The 26879-nt window shown below is 42.6% G+C and overlaps 1 long non-coding RNA gene across 3 annotated transcripts; it reads right to left on the bottom strand.

Annotated features, from left to right (window-relative positions):
* Nucleotides 1-22348: 22348 nt before the first annotated feature.
* LOC147796986 (uncharacterized) lies at nucleotides 22349-26701 on the bottom strand. 3 transcript variants are annotated; one of them, XR_015427560.1, is made up of 5 exons: nucleotides 26557-26701; nucleotides 23959-24093; nucleotides 22975-23092; nucleotides 22538-22689; nucleotides 22349-22401 (listed from the first exon to the last, which is right to left on the bottom strand). It is a non-coding gene; the product is annotated as an uncharacterized LOC147796986 (long non-coding RNA). The 3 variants fall into 3 exon arrangements; XR_015427559.1 differs by lacking the exon at nucleotides 26557-26701 and having other exon boundaries at nucleotides 22975-23142; nucleotides 23959-25235; XR_015427558.1 differs by lacking the exon at nucleotides 26557-26701 and having other exon boundaries at nucleotides 23959-25235.
* Nucleotides 26702-26879: the final 178 nt, after the last annotated feature.

The raw sequence follows: 26879 nt of genomic DNA, 5'->3' as shown, positions 1-26879 counted from the left end.
CGGGGGAAAGGGAGGAAACTTTGAGCGACAGGAAACACCATTTTAACTTTCAGAGCGTGCTGCTCGTTTCAATTCGGGCGGGACGTGTACCTTAAATCATTTACACCAAAATATCGATCGCTGTCCATCTCTTAGGCCGGGATGTCCCGTGAGCTGCCATTCACCGAGTTCACCGACCACGATTGAAAGTGTGTTGTTCAAGCTGCCCCGTTAGACTCTTCTCCTCGGTTGTCAAGAAGGAAATCTACCTTACCTTTTCCAGACAAACAGTTTTGTGACATTTGTCAGAGTTTGTTCAAAAAAAAAAAAAAGAACACGTTGCTTTCAAATGACTGGCATAAACGCCCCTGCTAAATTTACACATGTAGTCGATCCCTGCTCGGTACTCTTTACCCACCTGTTACGTTGTTGGTCACTACACCTGGCTATTCACTTCGCTTAAACTGTATTATTATTAAAATTGACTTTAAATCAGCACCCTTAGTATCCGGGTAGGTTGTCCAATGGGTACCGAGGGCGTTATGTGTACACCACAGCTTTTCAGCGCAGCAGACTCACCGTCTGCTAAATTAAGGTTGAAAAAACAGAAAGGAAGAGTTCACTCGCCCAACTCAAAAGTGAGCATTGCTCTCCATCCTGAGAAACGCAGACAAAACAAATGACCGAATGATGTTTAGTAACCGTTTCACCGACGGACAGATGATCCTGTGGCATCTATTTATGACATGTTTGCCGGTGTTTATCGCTTGGTGCAGTCGGATGTCTTGTGACAACTGGCAGCTAGCTCCGTCCTGTTGACGCCCGGTTGTCTCTCGCGCGCGAAGGCCAACTTTCGAAGGTGGACTTTACCGCGGCAAATCTGAATTCCTCTTTCGGAGTCTTTGTGACACAATTCCAGAATCTTTGTGCACTTTTTAGGTTTTATAGGACTTTAAGATCTTCGTTTGCATTGGGTGCAGCTTCAGTGAACGTATTGGCAATATCTCTGTCACTTCGACTTCCTCGAAAATCGTTGATATAATTAGAGCCGTTTCAGCTCATATTTGTCTGCCCTAGTGAAGTTAATGGTGGAGACGGGCAGAATGAACACAATGAACAGGTGTGGGCCATTTGGCAACCGCCACTTGCTGATGGTAAGAAACAAAACAAACAGTGGATTAATTCTCGAACTTTCCATCGTCTGTGTGTTGAATAGCACGGATGGAACGGAGAACAGCAAATAGAAAAGGTTAAAAGTACCGTGTTAATGTATGGTTGCAGCGCGTAATTGTAAGCGTCATGCCTTTACCGTAACGGAACCACGGACGTATATATAAAACAACCTGGACTTGCAACGCCTTTGTATGAAAAAGAAGCCAACCAGCGGCCATTTTACCGAGCCGAATACAAATGCGCGGGTTGGCTCGCTTCTATTGACGCCAGGGAGAACAAAGGCGGGCATTGCCGGGCAAGCTTTGTTTTCGGCTCGGTAAAATGGCCGCGAGTGGATTCAATGATCTCTATAAGCTGAGTAAGGGCATTGCGAGTCCAGATTTTTTTATACACGTCCGTGAACGGAACACCTCCGAGTAACACCCCCGCCATATTGTAGTGGGAAAAGCGCAGTGGCGGTGTAGCCAGGGCAAAGCTGCATTTGGATATTACAGCTCATGCACACGTGAGGTCGTTCCCTTAAACCGTGTTTCAAATCGAAAAAAAACAACAAACCCAAAAGCAGTCGTATCAAGAAATACCAGGTTTTTGACTTGCACTCGCTCACCAAGACAATGAGTGAATCGATTCATTCTTTTAATAAGGACTGTAGCGTATACTGTAAATTGCAATAACCAGCGCCAACATGTTGCCATGCTACTCTCCTATCCTCTCTTTCTCTCTCACTCTAAACCCCGAAAATAATGTTGGACTTTTTCAGGTTCAGAATTTACACCTTGCCTCTGCGCCTGCGAGCATGGGCCTTAGTTGGTCTGTCCCAGTAATTACCAAACTTTGCTAAATTCCCCGACTGCATTAAGTTTTTTTTTTTTGGTCGCCAAGTTTCTGTTAAGCCCACATCAACTTATTAAGTTATCGAGGATGGAAATTGGCAGTCAATTTCAAAGAAATACTGCGATTGGATTTTACGTGCAACTTAGTGGCCACAGTTGGCCCGGCGTTAGCCTGTTTCCCGCGGCGCTGCGTTGCGATTTGCTTTCAAACGCTGCCAGTGGGCTGTCAAAGAAATCCCTTTCAACCGTCTCTAAATCCCAAAGCACCAGAAAGTCGGTCAGGAACTTTGCTGGGTATTTCTCAAACTGGAAAGCGACTATTGGCCCTCGGAAAGGAGGCGTGACATGCGACTCCATGCAGCTACTCAAAGCAAAGGTCAAGCTCTTCTATCGATCAACATCACAGCCGCGGAAGTCTGATCACAACCCGTTGGTGTCGCCAAAGCACGCCGGACCGTGCAAAGTGAACAAAAAAGAAGGGAAGAAAAGTAGCCGGGGGAGTTCGGCGTTATACCTGGTGCAACCAAAATCATAAACTGTCAACTCTTACCCACAGTGGTAAAATAGAGGCTATTCACAAGCCAAATGGAGTGACGGTGTCAGTGCCTCACGTGGTCCACATGCAAAGGGACCGGTTAAAAAAATGCCAGAGGCGCACGGAATCTGGTTAGGCTATGCTTTTATGCTTCAGTGTTGCCGATTCGCCTCTGAGATGTGGTGCAAAGGACGGTAACCCACCACTTAAAAAATGGATTAAAAGCGCCACTTAATTGGCGATATTAGCTGCTTCCTTGGGAATCGAAACCCGGATACATAAATTGCCTCGAATCTACCAACAAACGCCTGACAACATCATCGACGTATCCGCCTTGAGCAGAGGCACCCACTTCACCGGCTGAACAAAGCCAGATTGTGCATTTTGTTGATAGCGACCGACGCACCGCTTGCATTTCATCGCCATTTTGTGAACCGGTAAAGTGCAGTCCTGACCAAAGGAGCTCCTGTGGCTAGGAAAATTGCGCCCTCTGTTCGTCTAACTCGGGGCTCATAGGGCTGCCTTACTTTGCCTGCTATTGGCAGCCAAAGTTTACAGCAATCTAAGCCCTAGCGAGTGATGCAAGATTTCACCTCAAATTTCGAGGCTCAGATTACTTTTGCTTCATCACATGCAGGGAAGGGCCGCATTTTCATTCAGTATTAATGCATGTATAGTAGCAATATGTGTTCTATTGGTTGTTTCGAATACAATTAGTGCCATTTCTTGTATTCCCAGCAAAAAGTGAGACGGAGGGGTACCCCCCTATACGTCCAACCCCTTCACACACTCTAGACTATTGTTGCCTAACACACACCCCAAATGTCTGAGTGAACCGATGATCAACACGGGGGGGGTTCTCCCCTCGTATCTTGCTTGAAATTATTTCTTAGCAGTGAAATGATTATTTTGCGCTTGCATTGCAATGCCAGCCACTTTTAGGCACCAATACGACCGTGACCAGTGGCGTATGGGGGGAGGATGGGTCTCTCCGCTCGGGGCCCGTGCTCCCACGTGTGCCCCTCTCTCAGAAATGAGAGAAAGTAAAAGTCAGGTCACCGGTACGTGTACCGGTACCCCGGTTTCGCCACAAATTGTGACGTCGAATGAGCAGAGCCTATGCAAAGATTTTCTGGAAAATCTCCTGGCTACAGTTGAAATAAGAGAAACGATTATGTTATTTTTATGGAGGAAAACCTGACGGGCCCAATACCTTCGTCCCGTGCATATTCGTGACATATCTTGAGACAGCTAAACTGTTTTAAAACATGTTTTGTAAATCAAAATAAACTAAAATAAACACCACTTCCGCCCCCAAGGTATTTGCCATCATTTTGGTCTGGTAACTCAAAAACAACTTCATGTCACCGTATGCGTGTATAGAAATGCGATACTAAACTAATCATATTGGTTTCCCAATATGACCGAAAGCCACGTCCTCTAGCCCTGTAAAGCTTCTTGCGCCCTTGATTATCATCCACCAGAGAAGAGTTGGTGCAATGTAAACGACCACACTGTTGAGTAAATCGCATGCAGACGCTGAAGGAATGTCCCACGCTTTTTGAAGATCGGTCGAAATTGCGAGTCTCGGTCGTTGTCCCGATGATTCACCAGGAACTGCTCTTTATATCTCAGAAGACATTAAGCGCACTGTTCATCACATTAATTTGATTTGCAGACGCCTCCCATTGTCGCTGTTAGGCTAGAAAGGTTCGGCGTTGTTCGAGATTTAACGAGTTTCCTCGGCAGGGATTGTGTGACATTCAATGTTGCTTACACTACCCTTTTCAAACATTTACTCAACATCCTTGTCATTTTATAGAATTTCTTGAGTTAATGTTTAATATTTGCAAGCCATGAAATGGATTTTTTTTATAACCGTTGCGGACGGTGGTAGCTTACACTGGTAGGTTTAATACCTGACTATAGCAGCCCCCTTGTGCGACTTCGATGTCAGAGTGGAAACGCAGCCCGAACCATGACGGTAGGTCACTGGATGATTGACGATCAGAAAGGGCTAAGATACCGGAATGGCTGAACACCTCGTAAAACTGACTACGGTGCGGCTGTAACACGCTCCAGATATATCTCCATGAATCAAATCATGCCTGTCACGTGAGTGCATGACGATTTAAGAGAGGGCAGCAGCGAACCTTGTGCCAAGATGACGCGCGTGTAGGCTCATTTTTCTCCCAATGCAACCCAACTAATAACTCCGTATAACTCGGCACTTCCACCAATGAGCACTAATATGGCTCGGCTCGCTCGGCTCCAGCTCTGGTAAACAGTTTTCCAAGTTGAAGGGCAATTTTTTGAAGCTCAGCAGGCGTTCGCTCTGATCAGGGCGAGATTTATAGGCTTGCTGATACACTTTTAGCCAGGGCAAGTCTCGAAGTTGTAATGAGGACAGGCATGAATGAAGCAAGAGGAATAGCATGTGAATGCATATGAGAACCCTTTGCCATATTACTTTCCTTGCTCTGTTTCCTTCAACGCATGCACCTGGTCTCACCCGTTGCTGTCCACTCATTGCAGGCTTAATGGCAGCGACAAAAACGATGTTTGGGTGCCAAAAGGGATGTTCATCCCCAGTACATCCAACAAAATGTCTATTCAGAAATGTATCATATTAATGTCGACCGCAAAGTGACATCGCATCTCTTTGGAATGGCTGTTTTGTTTGTAGTTTTTGGCCAACATGAGTGTGCAAAATCAAAAAGAACTCAAAGTCCAAACGTGACACAGCAAAACTAGGGGTGTAAGTGTAATGTTTCAGCCCGATGTATACCCGTGGTGTTAATATAACACCATTGCAACACCACAGGTTTTTGGCAATGTATTTCCTTGACAACTGGCTTGGAATAAGCTTCTTCCCAGGGGGAAAAACACACATTGTTAAACTGAAGAGTTTTCCTTTGAAAGTGGTGCGAGTTCTGTTAAGACCCGTGTCTCTGTGTAGGTTTTTCTTAAAAATTGCTCTTTTTAAAGGGGTATATACGTTCCAGCATAGTTGGAGCTATGGACACGCGCATTATTTTGCTGAAGCATTTCTTTGCTGTGTTCCAGACTCTCTCTCTTGTCCATGACATCACTATCTCGGGGTTAGTGACTTCGACTGTCTTGGAAGGAATCGAACACACTTGATACCACATCATAAGTACCTCGCAAAAATGTCCTCTTTGCCCCTGGCCCGTGTTATACCGTCATTTTGCAAATATCGGCCCTTGTTGAGATTTCAAGAGCGAAGATGAGCGACTCGCTCCGATCCGCGGCATACCGTGTGAGACGAGTGCAACTGCTCCCCCTCCCTCTGGGCCACATAGACTCCGCACACCCGAGGGCATCGGCAGCGCAGTCTGGCGCACACTCTGGCAGAGGAAAGAGTTTATCCCCTAGAGGAAACGGGTGTGTAGGTCGGCGGGTGGAGTGGTGCGCGGTTCAGCGGGTGCCGGGCCCGTGCAACGAACTACGCGGAGCGTGCCACGGCATGCACCGAGCGCATCACAGGGTGCTACTAGTCCTCCGAGGCGAAGCACTGCCCACATTAAAGGCAAACCTCGTTATGTCCGACACAAATCGAGACAGAGGGTAGAGAACTTACAAGGGACAGACGAAAGAAAGAGCAGGGGAGAACAAGGCAGACTTCTGATGGAAAGCTCCGAAATCCATTTGCCAGATGCACAGCCACCTCGCCAGATCGGGGCGAAGATACATCATCAGTCGGCGGCCATCCCTCCAACGGTCCTTATCGCACGACGACCGGCAGCCGACCACACGCACTAATCACATTGCTCAGATCGTTGTGTAGATTGCAGCGAGGTTCGTTTTCCCCTTAGATCTTCAGCTTCCTCACTGGGGCTCTTTTCTCTCAGCTCTCCTGGAATATGAGAGCTGTGATCTGCCCGGCAACCCTGTCAGCAGCACGCCCCGGGTGAGAGCATCAAGGCGCATCCTGTGCAAATTGGGTCATGTTTGTAGTTGACACGTTTTTGGGGCCAGAAAAAAAACACTTGACAGCAACTTCTGTATAAGTTTGTAGTAGAGGCAAAATTAGTTTGAACAGTTTAAACGACATACCGAGTATACGCTTAAAAGATGGTAAGTTTCAGACACGAAAGCAAATAATATGACGCTGTATCCTACCCTCACCGATGAAAAACAAAGACAGATGGTACTAGGTTTTCTAACCGGGTTCTTGCACGTGTTCGGCGTGCACGCGAAAACCATACATTCCAGACAAAGGCTGCATCCAAATCTCTTGTCTAGAGCTTGGTCTAGGTCTTCACTCCATTAGAAATGCGTGGAGACGCGTAGACAATAGACCTACCGTAGCTCTGGAAACCCGTTTCGGACACGGTCTAAATTCGTTGAGCGTACTCAGCGTGCTCCGCGTCAAACGCGTATAAACTCGCGCGCCTATGCGATGAGTGCGTACCAAACATTGATCTCCATCACAAAAATCAATGTTACCCAAGGACTGTCGATTTCATTTTGAAACACGCCTCCTTTGTTCCTGTTTGGAGCGGATTGCAGAATGTATAAAGATATTTCAAACCAAAACAACGAGTCATCAAGGTTCATCAAGCAGATTTCATAATTGTGGCAAAGTTTAATGCAGAAATATCTGTGACTGTGAGGCAACTTCCTTGATTGGATGCCTGTACGCTTTGCTCATAAATAAGCAAATTTTCATGAACAAAATGAATCAAAATGGCAAAACGGAAATTGAAAACCAGGTCAAATGGGACACGGCAGCAATTAAAAGAACTGCATAAATTACATTGCATTGGTCCTTTAAGGGTACCTACAGACCTTTTCCACCCACGTGACTAGATTGCGCTAAATTTAAACAATACCACCACGTGTTGACTGCCGTTGCCATACACCCAGCAAGAAATGAGACCGAGGGGTACCCCCCCAACATGTCCAATCCCTATACACATTCCAGACTATTGTTACTTAACACATCCCCCCAAGATGTCTGAAAGGAATTCCCCAGATTCCTGCGAGACAATGACCAACACAAAGAAGGGGGGGGGGTTCTCTCCGTCTCATACCTTGCTGCATATGTATATGTGCCACGATGATCGCATACATTCCAACGGGCAGTTTCAAGCACGTGTGTTCCGGACCATTATGTCCGCATGGCCCATTGTGTCCGCAAACTTTTTCTGGCCCATTATGTCCGCCCCATTGTGTCCGCGGGCCCATTATGTCCGCCCCATTGTGTCCGCGGGGCCCATTACGTCAGCCCCATTGTGTCCGCGGGCCCATTATGTCCGGCCCATTGTGTCCGGAGGGCCAATTCTGTCTGTAAATGCAAATCAGTATCCTGTAATGACATGTAATATACCAGTTCTACTCTATGAATGATTAATTTTCTGTCTGAATATTCAGGGTTTCAAGGGATGACAGTGGCAGGCCAGTCACACAAGTGAAACTAATAATCGGTTTAGCAAACTTCGTCAGTCTTTCGTATACATCTGTTTCGAGTTCAAAAAAGAAGCGGACAGGTTTTGCATTGTGCACGCTTAGAGGGATCATTATAAAAAAAAAATTAATAAGACCCTTGAAATAGCACCTTAGGTTTTCAATAGAACTGGTGGAAATGTTTTGGCAATTTTAATCCATATTTTCGATTTTTTTTTAAAAAAGTTTTAATGCAATTTTCACATTCATAAGGAAACCTGTGATTGAACTGAAGGCAATCTCAATGTTGCAAATGCTTGGTCAATTTTAAATGTTTTTATTGTACATCTCTTGCAACTCAAAAAGGATGTCACACAGTCTTCATGCATCAAAGAAGAGTGCAGAGATACGCAAAAAGTGCTTCCAAGTAAACCTCATTTCATGGATCCTTTAATTGAAACGGAGACCCTTAGCTCACTAATAACGCTGAGGTGAACCAATTCATGTTCAAACATTTTAAGAGTAATTTGTTAACCGACATGTTTTATTGAGACTAAGAACAGTAATAAATTAAAGCTAATAGCATACACAAAATGAAAACTTATTCCATCATCACTGTGGAAGAATAACTTAAATCATAAAATGAATTAGAAAAAAAAAACCATATACAAAAGCGAGCCGGGGGCGAGTTATGTGTTGACAAGCGTTACCCAGCCACCATCGTGACCTTGCTTTAGACCAGTGATGACTTCCTCAAGGTAAGGATTGTACCCTGAATAATAAGCACATTACGTACAAATTTTCTGGGAAATTCAGTTTTGCACAAACACTGGCATCTATACCAGCAACATCAACCTAATAAATCTCTTCATGGTGGTCACAGAAAAGTACCGCTCGTCCATGACACTGTAAAATCAAACAACAAGAAACGAGTGAAGTGGCCCTGTTAATGCGGATAACAAATCCCATCCACTCCTTGCTAAAGAAAATCTAATTCACGGCATCAATTTTTTTGGAATAATCCTGAAACCCCCCGTTAGCATAAGGATAAAATCCACCGATTATTCCTTAAACCTTTCTTGCACAAACCAGTTTCCCTTATTTTCTCAGCCATGGAAACACTTTAGGAAACAGACCTCATATGTGGCGGCCGAACTCAACTTCATCAAATTTAAGACGTAGGCACGTATGTTTCAGAGGGAAATTATTAACTGCGCATGTCCCGTTTTTTAGGCCATTTGTTTTGCCTGCGTAATGAGGGCCATGGGAATTTTGCCAGGCAAACAGCTGCTTCATTTCATGAAATTTAGGCCTACGTCGTATTTTAATTTTTTGGAAATAAAAATTCCTGCCCAAAATATTTCAAAGTAAGAGAAGGCCCTTTCCTATTACGTATTTGGTGAAAATTAAATTGAGAATTGATTTTTGTGACAGCGGTAGTTTGTTTACGTTTCAATGCGATTTCTGAAGACTCGGAACAAAGAATTCAAAGTTTTCCTGAAGTTTTCAAAAGTGGGCTGTGGTGGAGAAAGTTCTAAAGGGTTTAGATTTGCTGACGGTTTGACGTTAGCCTTTTTGTTTCTTTTCCTGACCAGACGCGTTTGCATATCGACCTAACTCGGCACCGATTCCGTTCATTCCGCATTAAATCTTACGGTCTTGCGAGCGTAAGAATTCAGTGACTTGGGAACGGAATACAAATTCAAAAGAACAGTAAGTTAACATGAAGTTCACTTTTGTAACCGCAAGGTATATCTGTCGTTATAAAATGCAAGGAAAATGTTGAAATTCATGGTACATATCCCGAGTTTTACATGTACATTGTACCGTGCGAGCATGAACCACACGAATATGTACATTATGTACATTTGCTCCACCGGTCGAAAATTTCCTTGCACCTGTATGGGCACGTCTACGCCGCAGTAACAACCCGCAGTATACTGGATCGGTTTTGAGCACGTAAAACACGAACAGATCGCCCTGCGCAGAAGTATCTAATATAACTCATGGAAGTCGAACCAAAAATATACAGCTGCATGTACATAGGACTGATTGTACCGTGTGGTTGAGATTCTCCCCTGTCTCACTGTTTTGGGGAACATCTAAAATTGAGAAATTTTGTGGAAAAAGACGAAGTGATCGATTGAAAATGGAAATAATTTATCATCTTCGCAACAACTTTGAGGCTAAATTTCAAACTTTAGTCGCATTTCTTTTTCCAATTCTATAGTGCTCTATTCGGTTTAGGCCCTAAGTCTTCTAAGGCACATACAAACAGTTCAAATCCGTTTGTTAACTTTGTGCAAAGAAGTCTTCAAAACGAGGAGGCTCAACAGAGGATTGGCAAGTTGCTAAGGACATTTCCGTGTGGTTCACGAGGGTCCGGTCAAGTAACCGTCTCCCACGGTCGAATTCGTTAATTTCTACACGTTGAATGGGGGTGAAACATACGCGTAGGGCGACTTGTTACGCCACTTCCCAATACAACCACGCACACACAATTTTCCTGCAACTGGGGATCCCCTATTGTTCCTCTTTTGTTTTACTTCAACTCTTTTAAAACACCACCATATTTTTGTGCACAATTTTTATTGGGGGACCCTGTGTGAATCGGGGACCTTATTGTCCTCTATTGTTCGGGGTCCCCAATTGAATGCAAAAACAAACTCACACTTACTCATAAAAGTAAAGCTTTTTCTCATGAATTGCATCTACTATCTACATGTATGTACATTTCCATGAAACCCATTGCAAGGAATTATGCACAAAATAATCCGCACAGAATCATTTTGACCCAGAATAAGTGAACTTTTGTTTCATTTTTCATTAGGAACGTTACCCAACACAGAGCTGTTGTGGAAGAATAACAGCATACATTTACCTGCAAGGAATTTTAAAAAAGGAAAGCTTTTGAAAAAAAAGAAAAATACCGGAGAGTTTATTAATTAACAATCGCATCCTGCAGACACAATGGGGCGGACATAATGGGCCTGCGGACACAATGGGGCGGACACAATGGGCCCGCGGACACAATGGGGCGGACATAATGGGCCTGCGGACATAATGGGCCAACGGACACAATGGGGCGGACATAATGGGCCTGCGGACACAATGGGGCGGACATAATGGGCCTGAAAAAGTTTGCGGACATAATGGGCCATGCGGACATAATGGTCCGGAACACACGTGCAAGCGCGAACGCTGCAAGCTTGAACAAGTACTTTGCCATCACAACACATCGCTGTCCAGCACAATTGTGACATCTCAGGAAAAGGTCTATACTGGTGTTCTCTTTTTTGATTCGCCTGAAGGTTGGTTTTTGGAGTGTGAATGTGTCCTTTCGAATAAGTACGTGGAATGACGGCAGCATGACGAGCCATGACTAATGATATTTGACAATCGACAGGACTGAATAAAAAGAAAGCGCTCGTATAGCGACACAGGGGTGAAGTTAAGCATCCAAGAATCCAAAGTCATTGTATGCACCATGTGGTTACTGAGGGATTAAACAATGCGCTTGGCCGGTCTCTAACGTTCGGTTAAAACTGGCTCGGGAGAATCTCCGAGCTGCATGCAGGCGGGGGCATTGCCAGCGTGCGGCTCCGGTGTTACCCTCGTCCACTCTCGTGAGCCGGTTTCACCAAAGAAGGAATAAGGAATCACCAAAGCAGAGACGCTTCACGCCAGCAAAATCTTTTAAAATGCAGGAGTTTTTTGTGTACAAACATCGAGGTTGTCTTCCTGGGATAACATCACGACTGTGCTCACGACTATGGAAATCTCATTAGCATAAAAACCAAAAGGCAACAAAAGACCCTTTGAAGTGGTGAAACAAAAATTTCAGCTGAGGTGAACTGAGATGCCAAAGGTGCATTTTTAGGTTTGTATTCAATTCATTTTTTTAAAAATTTCAATCAATGTTTCTCAGCACCCTGTGGTTACATTAAAATCCGTGGATACATTACACTAAGGGGGTGAACCCCCCCAAAAGCGTAACCTTTTAGGGGTTAAGGATAGAACAAAACATCAGAACCAGGAGTTCCTTTTCCGTCTCAACGGTGTAATCAAAACCAGTTTTGATGACAAAAACAGTTCTCATATCGTAGTAAGTTATAACATCTACCGAGCTAAAATTTCAATTGGCTGGATTTGTCATACAATTTATTAACATTGGCCTTTGCGTTCTCATGTCATTTGAACCGGAGAATCAAATAACAGGGGCATGAAGTAATCTTAAAAAGCGACAGCCTGAAGTAGAAATACGCTGTTTTCAGATTACCACCCAATCACAACCTTTCCTCCAAGGTGGTGAAAACACTCCCGGAAACAACAAAGTGCCCCCATAGCCTTTGAACATTAAAAGTGTCGGTTTCAGGGTACTGATCGATGGGGAACCATGAAACTTACCCGTTGCCGCGCAGCGCGGAGTTACGCCTTTCCTGTAAATCAATACGAAGTATTTTGTCGACTCCTCTCGAAAAATCGCGGTGGCAAAGCTTAGCACACCCTTTGGAGTGATTTGGTTGCCAGGCCTGACAAGTTGCCAGAGTGTTAAGGCATCATTAGAATTCAATTGTAAAATGAAAAACGATCTGGGTTCGGGTGGATACGCTACCCAGAGCCTTTCAGCGGAATATTCGGGAGGGTATTTTCAGAATTAGGTGTCATTTTGTCCAACAATGAGAGTCCGTCATAAAGACTGTGCTACCGCGTCTTATTTCTTACTAGTCAATTCCATTCTTCCATTTGTGACCCATATCTATTCCATTTATTTTTGGGAGCTCTGCATGCCAACTGACACAATGGCTTTTGACATATCTACCTCCTTACCTTCGAATTTGATTTGAGTCTTTCAAGTCCTGCGTATAGGAAAACACAAAAAGATCTAGTGAACGTCGTTTCAAATGCTTTGGGGAAAGTTTTAACTCGATGCAAGATGCCAGCTTTGTAAGTCTGCCTCCACTTTTGTGCAAAACCGGGGTATCGATAGCCTGGAATATTGATGATAGGATACGCGGTCTGGAAAGGTCGAGATCTGAGCCTTGAGTACAGCTGAAATTGAGCCGCTGCTTGTACTGTTCAATAATAGCTCGTGGCGATTCGCAGAAGTTGAGCTACAATATCTACAACTTTACTCGCTCAGTCTTCATTCAGTTTGCGCTTGGGCCCTTTCCAAGAAAAGAATTGGTTGCCTAGCATTTACAGATCTTTTGCAGTCACTACTTAAATGGACAGGTTTTTGTCACTGCCTACACGTTCCAAAGCATGGCTGTAACCTTAAAGGTTCGTGACATGTCTCGGCATTCTTTACAGTACTATTAATGGGTTAGCTTCATTCTGATGCAAGGCAAAGTGCTGACATAAACAAGAACGCACAGATGGTTCCACCAGTTTTGCAGACCAACGATTTTATACCAAAAGTATACGGCTAACAGTTTGGTAGTTTGGTCCTTTCACAATTCCATACAGGGACTTATTGTAATTAAATCCGTCCCCCTCATCACCAGATATGTGATATAACTCTTTTGTTGCAAATATTAGAAGTTTGTTCCGAGGTAGATTTTTGTATTTTTGATCTGGGAAAATCTCAGTGAAGGCAAGACGTAACTACACCCCGTTTCGTGTTAGTCGCGTTTTGTCCATTAGGTCTCTTTTGTCGATACCGCATTCACAGCCTCAGCCTTTGTCCTTCAATGCCCCGCCAGTCCTGATTAAGAAAATGTCAATGCATCTGTCCACTGACAGGGAACAGGTCCCAACTTCAAAATGCTGTTTAATGCGTGGGAGGCAAACAATGACGGCCGCAGCTGGTTCAGTGAAGCATCCATTATCACCAGATTGGTACGAAGCATCGTCGTATAATCAAATCACAAGGAGGTACGGACAAATATTGTCTTTTTGATGGGCCAGTTGAATTACCGATGGGCCGACTGTAGTGGTCATTAAACAGTACTGCCCAGGTGGATTTGATAAACGAGACAGAAATCCTCAGTCCTCGAAAAAAAAATGCACGCGAGACCTTGCGTTAATAAAATGACAGCAGCCGCAGTCCTGCAAAGTTCTCGTCAGTTCGGAAGTCGATGGTACCACTTGCATCTTTTACTAAAAACGCGTTCATTAGAATTTCCCGTCGACGCTTAGTGAACCTATGGTGTACTTCACGGGTCGCAAGCGCTTCCCAAATGAAGATCCGAATGGGGTAAAGAGCCCTCTAGCGCCCGCCCGTGAGTGAAATATATCCCCAGAATTATGCTTAAGTGTCCTTAACGAACCCCGTCTATTGACTATTCGAGTTTGTAATAATTTTACAGTGCATTTCTACCCATCGTGAAAGCAGTGGCACTAAATGGCGTCTACTATCCGTTTAATATGACGTTAACAATATAAACCTGGGCACTGTTTCAAATGGGTCAAACGCAAGTTTTGCTCGGTTTCGTAGCGCCTGACTTCTTGAGCTCCGACCAGCGAAAATTTGCACACATAGAAGCTGCTTGGTAGCGGCTGTATGAAGCCACTTTTCGTAGACGCTTGATTTGTGCTAGTCTAGAAGGCAGCCTTTAATTCGATCCAAGATTTTTGTGTGTGCACAACTTGAAACAGCGCCACCACAAGTCGAAATTTCCAAACAGCTGGCCCACACAGACACAACTTGAGGGAAACGTTGCGTCGTGTTACAGCAGAGCATGGCCCACTCCCAGAAATTGTATGAATAAAACAAGATCTAAGAAGAAAACGGATCACCACAAGCGGAAATCCAATGTCAAAGATTATTCTCAAGTCAATATACTGTAATAGAAAAGTCGGATGTAAAATTCAGAATTATGCCAGTCATTTTTTTCAGAAAACTAGTGCGCTTTTTGTTATTAAACATATATGAAAAATGAACGTCAGTTCTTACTCAGTGAGGCGAATTTGGGAATTTAAGGAACAATTGTCTTACAGCTTGTGTCATTTAAAGTTTAGTACATTGTTAAAGAGATAATCGATAATCTTGACCAGAGAAGTTGGGATTTAGTCGGTGTATATTGCGGTCGAGCATCTTGATGACATACGTCTACTTAAAATTCTCTCCCCCAAAATTGATAACATTTTATCTAATTCAAATTGCATCCTTTTCATTTTAACCACTTTGTTTTACCGTTCCGTTTTTTCTTCTCAAAAAGCTGCACCGACATCGTTCCTACAATTAGTGCTCGAGAAAACACCGCCATCCCCCATCATTGACCCGGGCAACACGCTGCTCGGTGAAATGTGATCCTGACGCAGCCTCCTTCCCTTGGTTTCCAGTTCGGTGGTTTGCTTTCGTGCGCAAAATGCAGGACCATTAATGCAGGGGATCCGGGGTCACAACTTTGCAACCGGTCCCCCTTTGGTCTAGATTCGCAACACTACTTAAAAAAGAAACATTCTGAATCTGCTCTTTGACTATGTAAAATGTGTCATGCGGAATGGATTCCTCGGTTGCACGGAAAACTCCAGGCCATTCGGAAGCTCAAACAGGTAAGAACCTCTCTGACTTTGTCTGTTTTTTCATTTATTAACCTTAGAAAAAAGAACATGGAGTGGGACAAATTTTACTCAGCTTCCTGTGTAATTGCCTTTTGTCGTTATTCACAGAACATATCTTTTTCTCTCAGGAGACACGTCTGTAAAGAGCGATGTCTGAATGCTGGCAGAGTTATGTTATGTCTGTCGCAATTGAGCTGTTGCAAAGATGCCATAAAAGACGTAAAACATAATTCCTCTAGAAAAAACTCCGAAAAAAATCCACTGTCAGGACTTCAGTGGTTCAGTTTTTCCTTGAAAAATGAATCTTGAGTTATTTGAAAGTATCGGGCCCTTTTTGCCACCTCGTGTTCTTAATGTTGTGAAAGGTGCACAACAATGACAATTTTGTGATTTTTTTACACGGGATCACTTTATAACAGCATGCCTATCTGATTCTAGAGATCCTCGCTTTATATTCATGAAGTTCTGGTACATTTCCTTAGAATGTCGACAATATGCAAGGCCGTCGTTCAGCATCGTCAAGCGACAGTACTTTGGTTTTATGTACATGTATTCGGCAAAGTGGAAATAATGAACATATTTAGCTTCCGGGTTTTTTCTGAAACAGAGAATGCAGCTCGTTTTTATTTTCACCTTTTTGTAAAGCCCACCAACCATTGTTGGTTTCAATGTTCGAAAACACAAAAATGAAACAGACATGTTTGGGCAGAAAACTGAACATACTGAAGTGATTTTTCCTTGGTATCGCAATTTCACAGGAATAAAAAAAAAGCACACTGCTCCCCACAAGCGTGTGTTCTACTAATAGCCGCGGCCACGCATTGGGGCACAAACATATTCTGGGGGGACATTATGGGAATCAAATAGTGGACTGCATGATGAGGAAAGCAACTGACAATCTGCTTTGCTTTATTGTCAGACTTTTTTCATCTTTTTTTTCTTCTCATTTTCATTTTCGTTGTAAAATTAAGAAAATAAATCCAGGTGCCTCAAGTAAAGGAAGCGGGCATGGATGCTATACTTTTTTTTTACTCTGCTTAGAAGCTATGGAGGTTATTATAGTTCTAACATGCCTCATTCTGGAACTTGTTTTGGTAAATTCTTCCGAACAAGTTCTTCGGTTTTCAAATCCAAATTTAACTCGTGCTTCTCCCGCCCTGCTTCAGGACCAATTGGAAAAAACCGTCGTGTCTACGGCGTTCTTATATTTAATTCTACCACACCTTGATTCTACGAGTCTTGCTGATATTTACTGCTAATTCCTTTCGGCATGAAAGACTCTTGCACAGACCAGGCGTCTGTCGTTAAAAACAACATGTTTAATGTCAATTCCCACAAGAATTGCAGATACCTACTCACAATCGAGGCAGAGACCGTGCATTGAGTCAACTCCTTGGCTGACAGACGCTGTGAGCTAGATGGACATACAAGTGCACTCTTTCCCCCAAAGACAGAGGAAAATTGTGGCTTTTCGTTGACGATAACTAAGTTAAGAAGGTGGGGGGGGGAATAAAATAGCGCCAACGTGAATGTCTGTAGATCGCTCCGGAAAGGTTAGCCATGCCCGGAAATAACAGGGGCCCGTGGAGAAATCTTTGCAAGCCCATCAGAGGGAGTGCAACAGCATTATCCTGGAGCTAAAATTCAATTTTCGCGGCAGACGGGCTGATGTGTCATGAGCGGTCAGGAGCCTGGAAGACCCCCCCCCAAAAAAAAAGTCGATGTGCACTTTGTTCACTTCCATTGCATCATGTTGAACATTAAATTCGCAGAAAGCCTCCTTTACGTAATGGCGATGTGTAAAAAGTTAAGTTCAGACAGAATGCACTGTGCGAAGTGCAGTCTCCACTTTCTGGACCTACTATCGTAAACAGAGCCGCCAATCTGTGTGTCTTAAGAAATTCAGAGGCCCGATTTTAGTGCACTTTATAAATTGTCTCCCGTAATAGAGCTTGACCATCTGAAGAAAATATACGCTTTTCTTCTTAACAAGCCAGCGTTATAAACCTGGAGATGTAAAATACATATTCAGGGAATTATCCGGAATATGGGTCTCATTGTTTCTCTGAAAACCAACTAAGAATGAGATAGAGACGGTGACGGCCTGGCTTAGGTACATGTATTACTGTTTCCTTCCACTATTCCTCCGCAAGACTGTCCAACAGTTGACTTCAGTTCACTTGACCAAGTGCTACGTTATTAGAACAAGAAATCGACAGGGTATAAAATAGCTCAGATCAGCCGAAGTTGTGCCAGCGTGTGCCTAACGTTCGCACACCACTTCAGAACAAGAAATGACAGCAACAGCAGTCACTCTACTCTTTCTTTAAAAAAAAATCAAAGCATCCAATAAATTTTTACTTCTCTGTATTTTAAGCGCCCTGCCTGTGCGCATTTGACATGGTTTGGCGAGCACCGAACGGGAAATTGTCGCAACTTAACCCAGATTCGCTAGGTAATAATGTAGCTGCGAGAGACAGAGCCATGATTGCCTGATGCTAAACAAAACAAGGCCTCACCCCTTCGGCGGAAACTTGGACAATCTAGTCCCCTTGTACCTTGCAGGATTATCTGGAGAAGGTCAGCAGGGTTAACGTTGTATTGCGGCAACGCTGACCCCCTTTTAAATATGTCATCACAAAAAAGTACAAGTAATCTCGTTACAAAATTACTTAGCCTGAACGCAATTTTGCTCGTGATAGTTTTTGTGCGTGGGCCTCATTGGGGGAGTTGAATAAACGGTTAACACGCCATAGGCATGCAGAGACTCCATCTGGCAGGTTTGTACAATAAATACAGCCGGTTCGGTGATTCCTGTGTATGTGCTTATGCAATTTTGGACATGGTTGTCCAAGCTGCCCTTTCGAGGCTCTGCATGACGGGAGCGTGCGAAAGAGTGAATTTCCTTTCTATTCTACAACACAGGCTCGAATTCCAGATGCAGGAGGAGGAATTGGGTTTACAGTGGATGACGTGTTGAAATTTTTAGATTGTTTTTCTCAAGTGCTTTTCAATGGCCCAACCTCCACCTCCCACGAAACTGGACAATTCTTCCTCGTCCCTTCTATTTAGGTGTTCCTGCAGACGTCCCGGATAAGCCATATGAAGTAAGAGATGGGACGGAGAGAACCCCCCCCCTTGTGTTGGTCATTGTTTGATCGGAATCTAAGGCATTCTTTACGGACTTCTAGGGGGGGATGTGTATAGTGTGTATAGGGATTGGACAGGTAAGGGGGGTACCCCTCCGTCCCATATCTTGCCTGGTGTAAAGGATCTGTCCGTGAATGCATGGACTCTGCTTGAATACAGTGTCCCTACTATCCTCCAGAAGGGAACATTGCATTTACCCAAACGGCCAATTCATCCTGACTCATGTCAAGGAAGTTATTCCCACCAATATAAAGATGTACATGTAAATGTTTTTCTTTCCTTTTTGAAGGCAAAAGATCACAGGACACTGCCATCGTTACCTTTGAGAAGACCAATCCATTCATACCACTCGTACAGCAAAACTCATCAACATTCCAGACGAACTCAACGAGGGTAGATGAATTTAATTAAAGCGATATTTAATGTATATATTTGCATCACAGAGCTCTGCTCTTGATTAGGCCTCTCAAATACACGTGATGGGACCTTTAAGCCTTATTCTTACACTCACTGAATTCAACAGTGGTTGCGAGGTACATCTGTCCGGACCTTAGGGAGTTCGACTTGAAATTTAGAGGGAAAAAATCGGGTCGATCGTTGTTGGAGACTTCGTAACTTCCGAGAAAAACTGACACTTTTCAGTGTAATGCACTCCAACCAAATAAACCTGCAACAGTGTATCGAGCTTCTAAGAGATTTCTTGATGGCGTATAAAGTAAGCGTCGCAAGCGTATTTTCTTTACCGGAGGTCTCGGCAACACTTTCAACCTGTACACGAGTAACGCTATCCCCTTAGACACAAGACAACGAAAGAGAGACGCGATGTGAAGTAGATTAAGGATTCCGGGGTGGACATCTGATCGTACTCGGGAGCGAATAACAAAACCGGCTCTGTAGGGCTCGATGCTCGTAAGTTAGTATCGCGTTCTTAGAAGCATCCCGACGGCAACGTAACAATTCCATGACATCCGTGTTGACTGTACCACACCACTTCCTGCTACACGGGTTAGTTTTGCTACAGTGTCAAGAGGGACCCGAACAGCTTGTCAAACAGGCAAATTGCATACATTTCCACGTTGTAACATATTAATAACGTACTTATTGCAATGTATGTTCACGTGAAACTTCAACCCCTGAAAAGCCATAGATTTAAAAATACAAAGCGTTTTCAAAATGTCTTGTGACCAAAAAAACTCAAAGTGTTGAGACTTGGACATTACGAAACGGCAAAGCAATAATATGGTCAATTTGTAAGACATATCTATACTATTTCTGGAGGGCGTTGTGTTTCCCAACAATAAGCCTAGCTCATTTTTAGTCGGTTCGTGAAGCCCATCTGATCGAACTCACGCATCTTTCTCACTAAAATTTATGAAGCCATAGAAGCGGCGGAGTGTGAGCAAAACCTATGCTCAAAGTCATATCATGTTGATTGATTGCAATATATTAACTCAAGCTGTTTTAAATGAAACTTCATCATAGGTTGAAGGTTAACCGTCATCAGTATGCCTTGTCAATCCAAGTTCTTTCAATCAGCCGTAAACCTATAATTAAGCTGGCTATGCCTAACGCTATGCATTACGTCTAGGCCTAGCCTACACTAAAAATACGCACATGAGAGAGTGCTCATTACATATAGCTCAGTAATATTACTAGGAGTTTGTTTGTTTGGTGTACATCCTGCATCTTTCATGTTAGAATATATTAATTATCCCCTTTTAACTGGCTTGTTCACGTAGGTTGATCTCAGTGTAGTTCTAAATGAGTAATGACTTTTAAATATGGGCACAGTGCAATCCCAGCTAACAATTTGACGTTGTGACGACGTTGCCACAAGGTCACGTTTTCGTTTCCGCAACGTTACAAAAGTGACGTTGTAGCGACGTAAAAATGTCGACTCCCAGTTTCGTTGACACAAAGTTTTTACACAACGTTATGAAGACGTTTTTACAACGTCAATACAACGTAATGTTTTGACGTGTCTACAACAATGCTGCAAACTTCAGACAACCGAAATATCACGTTTTTACAACATTTGGGCACGTAATAGCAACATATTTACGACCTGATTTTTACCAAGGCACAACGTTTTGGCAACTTAATGGGCACGTAACAGATACGTCTTTACAACCCTGTAGGAACCCGACCACGACTTAACTGCCACATTACTGCAACGTTGGCGAGGACGTTTGTGCAACTTGTGGGTACGTCAATACAACTATGCAGCTTCCTAAATGCAACGTATATGACACTGCATTGCAACACATTTGGAACGTAGTAGCTAAATGTAGTTGTAGATACGCGTATGCAACCTCTTTGGGACGTGATTACAACTTGATGAGCACGATATTGAAACCTATTTGCAACCCTTTGGGCACGTCTATGCAACTTTAATGTAACATTCCAGTGACGTTACTGCAACGTCGTGAGTACAATACTACAACATTGGAGGGACGTTTTAGCAACTAATTTGGTACGGTACTGAAACATTTGGGGAACGTTACTGCAACTTGTACTGCAACCATTTAGACACTGTACCGCAACCATTGTTGACAACATTCCTGCAACTTTGAGGGCACCACTTATTTGATGCTTAACGGCTGCACTTATGCACATTTTTACATCAGTCCTACCACATTAAACATACCTGTCGACGAATGACAACAAAACAACTGAATCAGAATAACTTTTTTTTTCTACTTTTATTACAAAGTATGTACTCCATGATCTTGATGGATCTAAACTTTAACAGTCGATACCATTACAAAATGAAACTGGGTAACTAAATTTTAGTGATGTGATGTTATTTGTGATCGTGATATTTTGGTGGAATTTTTCAGGTTCCCCGAAAATATTTGGTTTGCAATCTTTTGTGAAAGTTATGAACTGGGGGCAAAGTACGCACAGAAAATAACGGAAAAGCATTCAGCAACGGCCTGATTGTTTTCTTTTTTGTGATACGTACAAAGTGAACTAGATTCATGTGTGGACCTGTGTGTTAAAGTGCCAAAATAACTTATTTTACAAAGGCTGAGGATATCAATTATGTGAGAAAAACTACGGACAGTATAGTTTTCCAACAGAGGATGGAGTGCTGTCATTCATTCATTGTCCGCGTCATCTCGGACAGGATTCTGGACAAAAGAAGAGAGAAAAATCACAATAAATATCTTCTCTTGCATACAACAGACATTGATAGATAGATAACACTGACAACTGTTTTTGATCAATTGTTCATGAAACGGTCAGCATAATGTCTATTAGTATTTTTGCATGTCATTTCAACCCTTTCCGATAAATTCTCACAAGTATATATTCAGGTTTGCAGATTCATAACTTCAGTAGGATGAGTAAATATCTGAACAAGCTGCTATTTTATACTCCATTCAATATTTCACGCCAAAACACTGTTCCGTAATTACAGTAGAATATACTGACCCATACCTTCTGTGCCGCGGCACGAAGCATTTGAAGAAGTCGAGGGGACCGAGGAGGCTGGAGTTGTGTAGTGGGACATAGTCACTGCATCCATGTATATTTAAAAAGGTGACAAAGGTAGTGAAGAAATGTGAGTGACTTTTTATATATTTTGATAAACTTCGCTTAACTCTGAGCGATTTGCCCGTAATACGTATCGGGACACTAAAATTTAGCGACGGCACTTGAACATAGACCACAAGTTATAGCAAAAGAAACAATACATGTAATAGGGAGGAAAATTAAAGGCTCTACCTTGGTTGAGAATATCGATGTCTACATCTGGGGGATTTGTTAGGGGCTTCGGGGTTGGTTGCTTCTTCAATGGTGCAATATCTGAAAATATTACAAAGGCGATCAACATTAGGCATAAAAGACAATTTTCCAATATACGCAGCGTGCGTGACGTGTTGACTTCATAAGACAGTCATTGCTCTCAAACAAGGTTGATGTGTTCAGGAATTTTACTTACAAACTTTGCTGTCACTCCCCACCTCTGACGAGGAAAACGACTGATATCTAGTATGTCGCTTTCGTCGACGGGGCTCATCATCGCTGTCCACCGATTCGACAGTTGACGTATCTTCTGCGATTTTGCATTATGGAGTGCCTTTTCATATGAATCTGTAAAATAATTTGCAACACATTACACAGTGTTGCAAATGGCATCATAAAAATGTACATCAGACAAAATGTACATGAAATGTAAACCGAATGATCAATTCATTGCGTGTTCAACTTTACTTATGCTTGGATTCGAGCACACTTCACTCACCCGTATAAATTTAGTGAAAGAGAATGGCTGCATACCTAATTGCCCCCATTTCACTGTGTAATTGTTTGATCATGATAAAACACAATTCCTCTTTACTTTGGATTGAATTATAATTTTGCAAAAGGGGCATTTACCAGTATAACTGAACACCCGTATCTCGTAGCTGCTCACTTTTCTTCATCTGGGGTCTGTGGAATCCCTTTACGAACCCTTGTTGAGACATTCTTTTTGGGCCAGAAACCTCAATGGTTCCTTGATTAAAAAAAAAACCATCACCATCGCATAAATGTGATACATCAGGCCTGTAGATTGTAAAGAAAACATGAACAGAGTCCATCTGTGACAATAATTTTAAAAATTGCTGTGCATCTGCGAATCGTCTATTTTAAATCAATTGAAACGTAATGCAGTAATTGCTAATGCACTAAAACTTATTAAGGACACAATGTGTAGCTACTGGCCCCTTGTTTTTCCTTATCCAAGATTTATGGACAAGGTAGTCATAGCACAACTGTTACAACGAATCGAATCGAAACTGCCCTCTACACAATACACCTGTTGAGAACAGGTCAAATATGGGTTAGAAATGCAACGGTTCATTCAAGGAGAGTGACCCAACTTAACCTCTCCGTACTATCCACATGCTCTTTAATACGCCAACACTGATAAAAATTTATCAGTCATGGATACTGGGAAAGGGGTCAAACTGCCCTGCTCTTGGATTGTATTTAAGCATTAACAGTATTATTTAGAAGAAGGCCTCTTCTCAAGGTTGAAGCTGCATGCAATAGTTTATCCTGTTTTGGGGGGGTCTAAACAAAGATTGGGGCACTGGCGAGTTGTGAGTTAACTTTGCAGAACCGTTCCACTGCAAAAATAAATAAATAACTAAATCCACACTAGATATTACACTGTTTTGGTTTGAACCAAAAAGGTACAGATTGATAATGCTAATACTTTCTGGTATTAGCAAACTGATAAATCTAATCAATATCAACATTAGCTTTTATATTTATTTTAATGAATGTTAACACTGATTGATTAAGCGTATTTTCCTTCTCACAATTACCAAAATCGGGAGGCTTTTAACAAATTAACTTTTATTAATGTACAAGCACCTTCAAAAGTAATGCAGTATTGCCAGAAAGACTGCAGATGAATCCTTCTCAATCACCATGGCCTTCCTCACCGGAGTCCCTTGTGGGATTCGCTTCATGGATGTAACAAACAAACCATCACACTCTTGATAATCTCTAAATGTAGGAATAAACGGTGGCTGTCACTTATACGGGAACTAGCTGTTGCATACTGAATAAAGAAACAAATTCGCTTGAAAAAATTGGCCAGAAAATATACCTTATATGCACAGACTATACTCAATAAACCATCTAAACACTGAATTTGCGTCTCTTTTACCAAATATTTCTGTGAAATACGAACGTTAATAGATTGTAGCAGTTATAATATTACGCCTCACGTACCACCGTCTCCCATGTGAATATCTGCTTCATGCTCGCGTGTAAATTCTCTGATCAAAAGGACAAAGTTGGTTCAGCCTCAGAACCAATCATTTTAACCATTATAATAACTCATAAGCCTAGAACTTGCCTCTAAAGAAGCAGGAACTGACATACTAGCCACATTGAAAGATCAAGTCGTACCATGGAGAAAGGACTCAAACAATAGCAATGCTACCAAGGCTCCTGGCTGTCCTACCTTATGGTCATTAATTGTTGCCCAAAAATTCTCAGCCAAAAAACTAATCTATAAATACAAAATGATCAAAAATACTACACATATAATAACCTTTCTTCGATCAAATGCAATACGAAGTCAAAGTATATATCACACATACAAGCGATAAATCAAGTGTGAAAGACCTTCACTCAAGATAATATTCAAAGAGTTGGGAGACCACTTACACTATGAATTTCAGCACCATGAATTTGCAGTTAATTTGCAGTTTCACTGTGAAATTGTTTTTTCACTGCAACTTCATAGCAGTTCACGTGGTGAAAACATCGTGAAAATAATCCCGGATATGACCCCTTGCCGACACCTTGAGGTCACGTGAAAACACCATGAAAATGCAGTGAGCCCATCTAGGGGGCTTTCCTCATTAACTTTGCGGTGGGGCTAATCCTTTAAATTCTTTAAGGACCCATTGTCTCATAAAAAGTACCATTATCTGTCTTCTTACTGTGGTGGTGACAGGTGTAAATGTACACTGAACACCCCAATCACAATGTTCGCATCCTTGCAATGTACATGTAATCCCGGCCTGGTTGTTCATACACTACATCATGTCCTGTAGCTGAATGAGAACATTGTAGGGACTTCAGCAAAACGACTCCCCACAAATTATGTCACCTCACAGAAACATTTATTTCAATTTTGTGGCGTATCTGTGATTTATATTTAATTTGCTTGAGTAGAGTTATACTCATGAATATTCTGGAAATTCATAATTCCCATGACCATTTATGATTACTCATCGACAATTAAACAACAGTCAGCACCGAGTGTACACTGTTATGCATGATGTTGGAGCAGAAAACACTAGTGCCAAAAAGAGTGTTGAAATTTGGGGGAAGACGCGGATTAGTGAAAATTCTGCTTATGGACTAGTAAAAAGCCATCACTGCTGCTTGTTATTCCACCACTTTGTATACAGTTTCACAGTCTTTTGGCAATTCCATAATTCGATGTGGTAACTTCACAACTTCACCACTAAATGTGCCTTTTGCCCACAAAAGTTAGAAATATTCATATGTCTTCTGGTATGTGGTCAAGGGGGGGGTGTTGTGACATCTAACACCAAAAGTTTCGTGGAATGTTATGAATCGTGTCACAGTTTAGAGCTGGGGAAAAAAAACTTGTGTCCTTCCTCCATGGTTCTACATAAGCAAAATGTGCTTATCAACTGTTCAGCTGCATCCGGCAAATTTGAGCCATCGTACGTGTATCCATCTCTTCTCACAGCTCAAAAAAGGAAAAATAAATCCTGTCTTTTCTAGGAAAGACAGGATCCTGTGTTCACAAAACACCTGCTTTACATTCACAACATGTGGAAAGAAAGTTTTGTGGTTTTCACAAGTTCCCTTCGCATTCCGCTAATCACGGTTTCGAAAACACGCACGCAATATTGCTTCATGCAAGGTTTCCGCTGGTTCCCAGAGGCCCAGACCTAAACAGGGGTATTCAATCGCTCCTTTTGTTGGTAACTGCTACGCTAATTCCTGGCTGTCTATCACACTAATATTTTATTACGCTTTGACAGTTAAACTGCTGTTTTCCACGGTGGGAAACTGGACTGGTGTACCGTTATGAATAACAATAGGACCATCAGCTACGAAGATGTTTACGTGAAAAGTCCGTGAAACTGCTGTGAGCTAATCCGCTCCCAAGCTGATCAACTTTCCACCGTGAAAACGGGCTTACATTGCCTTGACAAAAATTTCGGAGTGATTTAATAGTAAAACTGCATTTTCACGGTGTTGAAAGTTCATAGTGTTATGACACACTGTGACTACCAAAACTTCCGACACTATCGATAAAAAACTGACAACAAAAATGCAAGCTGACGTTTTCCCGTATAGTTAGGGTACCGGTACAAAATAATAATCAACTTATAAACTGAGTATATGTATATTATCATCGGTATCACCCAATCTACGTACTTATCAAAATCAAAAATAAAGGTTACTATGTCTTACCTGAAGAGAGAAGCTAGATTTGGCGAAGCGCGGTAGGTTTGGTCGGTTGACTTGGTGGCTGTAGATGGAATGGGTACCGCTTAAATTCCAACGGTCAAAACCACCATCAAGGTCACCACTAACTGACTTTCTCCAGTCTCCCGGATGCTCCACTTTCAAAGATTGGTTTGTACGTATACCCCTTTTACATCCACATGTACCAATAAGTATATGACCCCTTGCCGACACCTTGAGGTCACGTGAAAACACCATGAAAATGCAGTGAGCCCATCTAGGGGGCTTTCCTCATTAACTTTGCGGTGGGGCTAATCCTTTAAATTCTT

This window comes from Acanthaster planci, linkage group LG13 (genome assembly GCF_054643075.1).
Source record: "Acanthaster planci isolate LZ-2023a linkage group LG13, COTS_SCS, whole genome shotgun sequence".
Lineage (NCBI taxonomy): Eukaryota > Metazoa > Echinodermata > Asteroidea > Valvatida > Acanthasteridae > Acanthaster > Acanthaster planci.
This window is presented reverse-complemented; position numbering and strand designations above follow the sequence as displayed.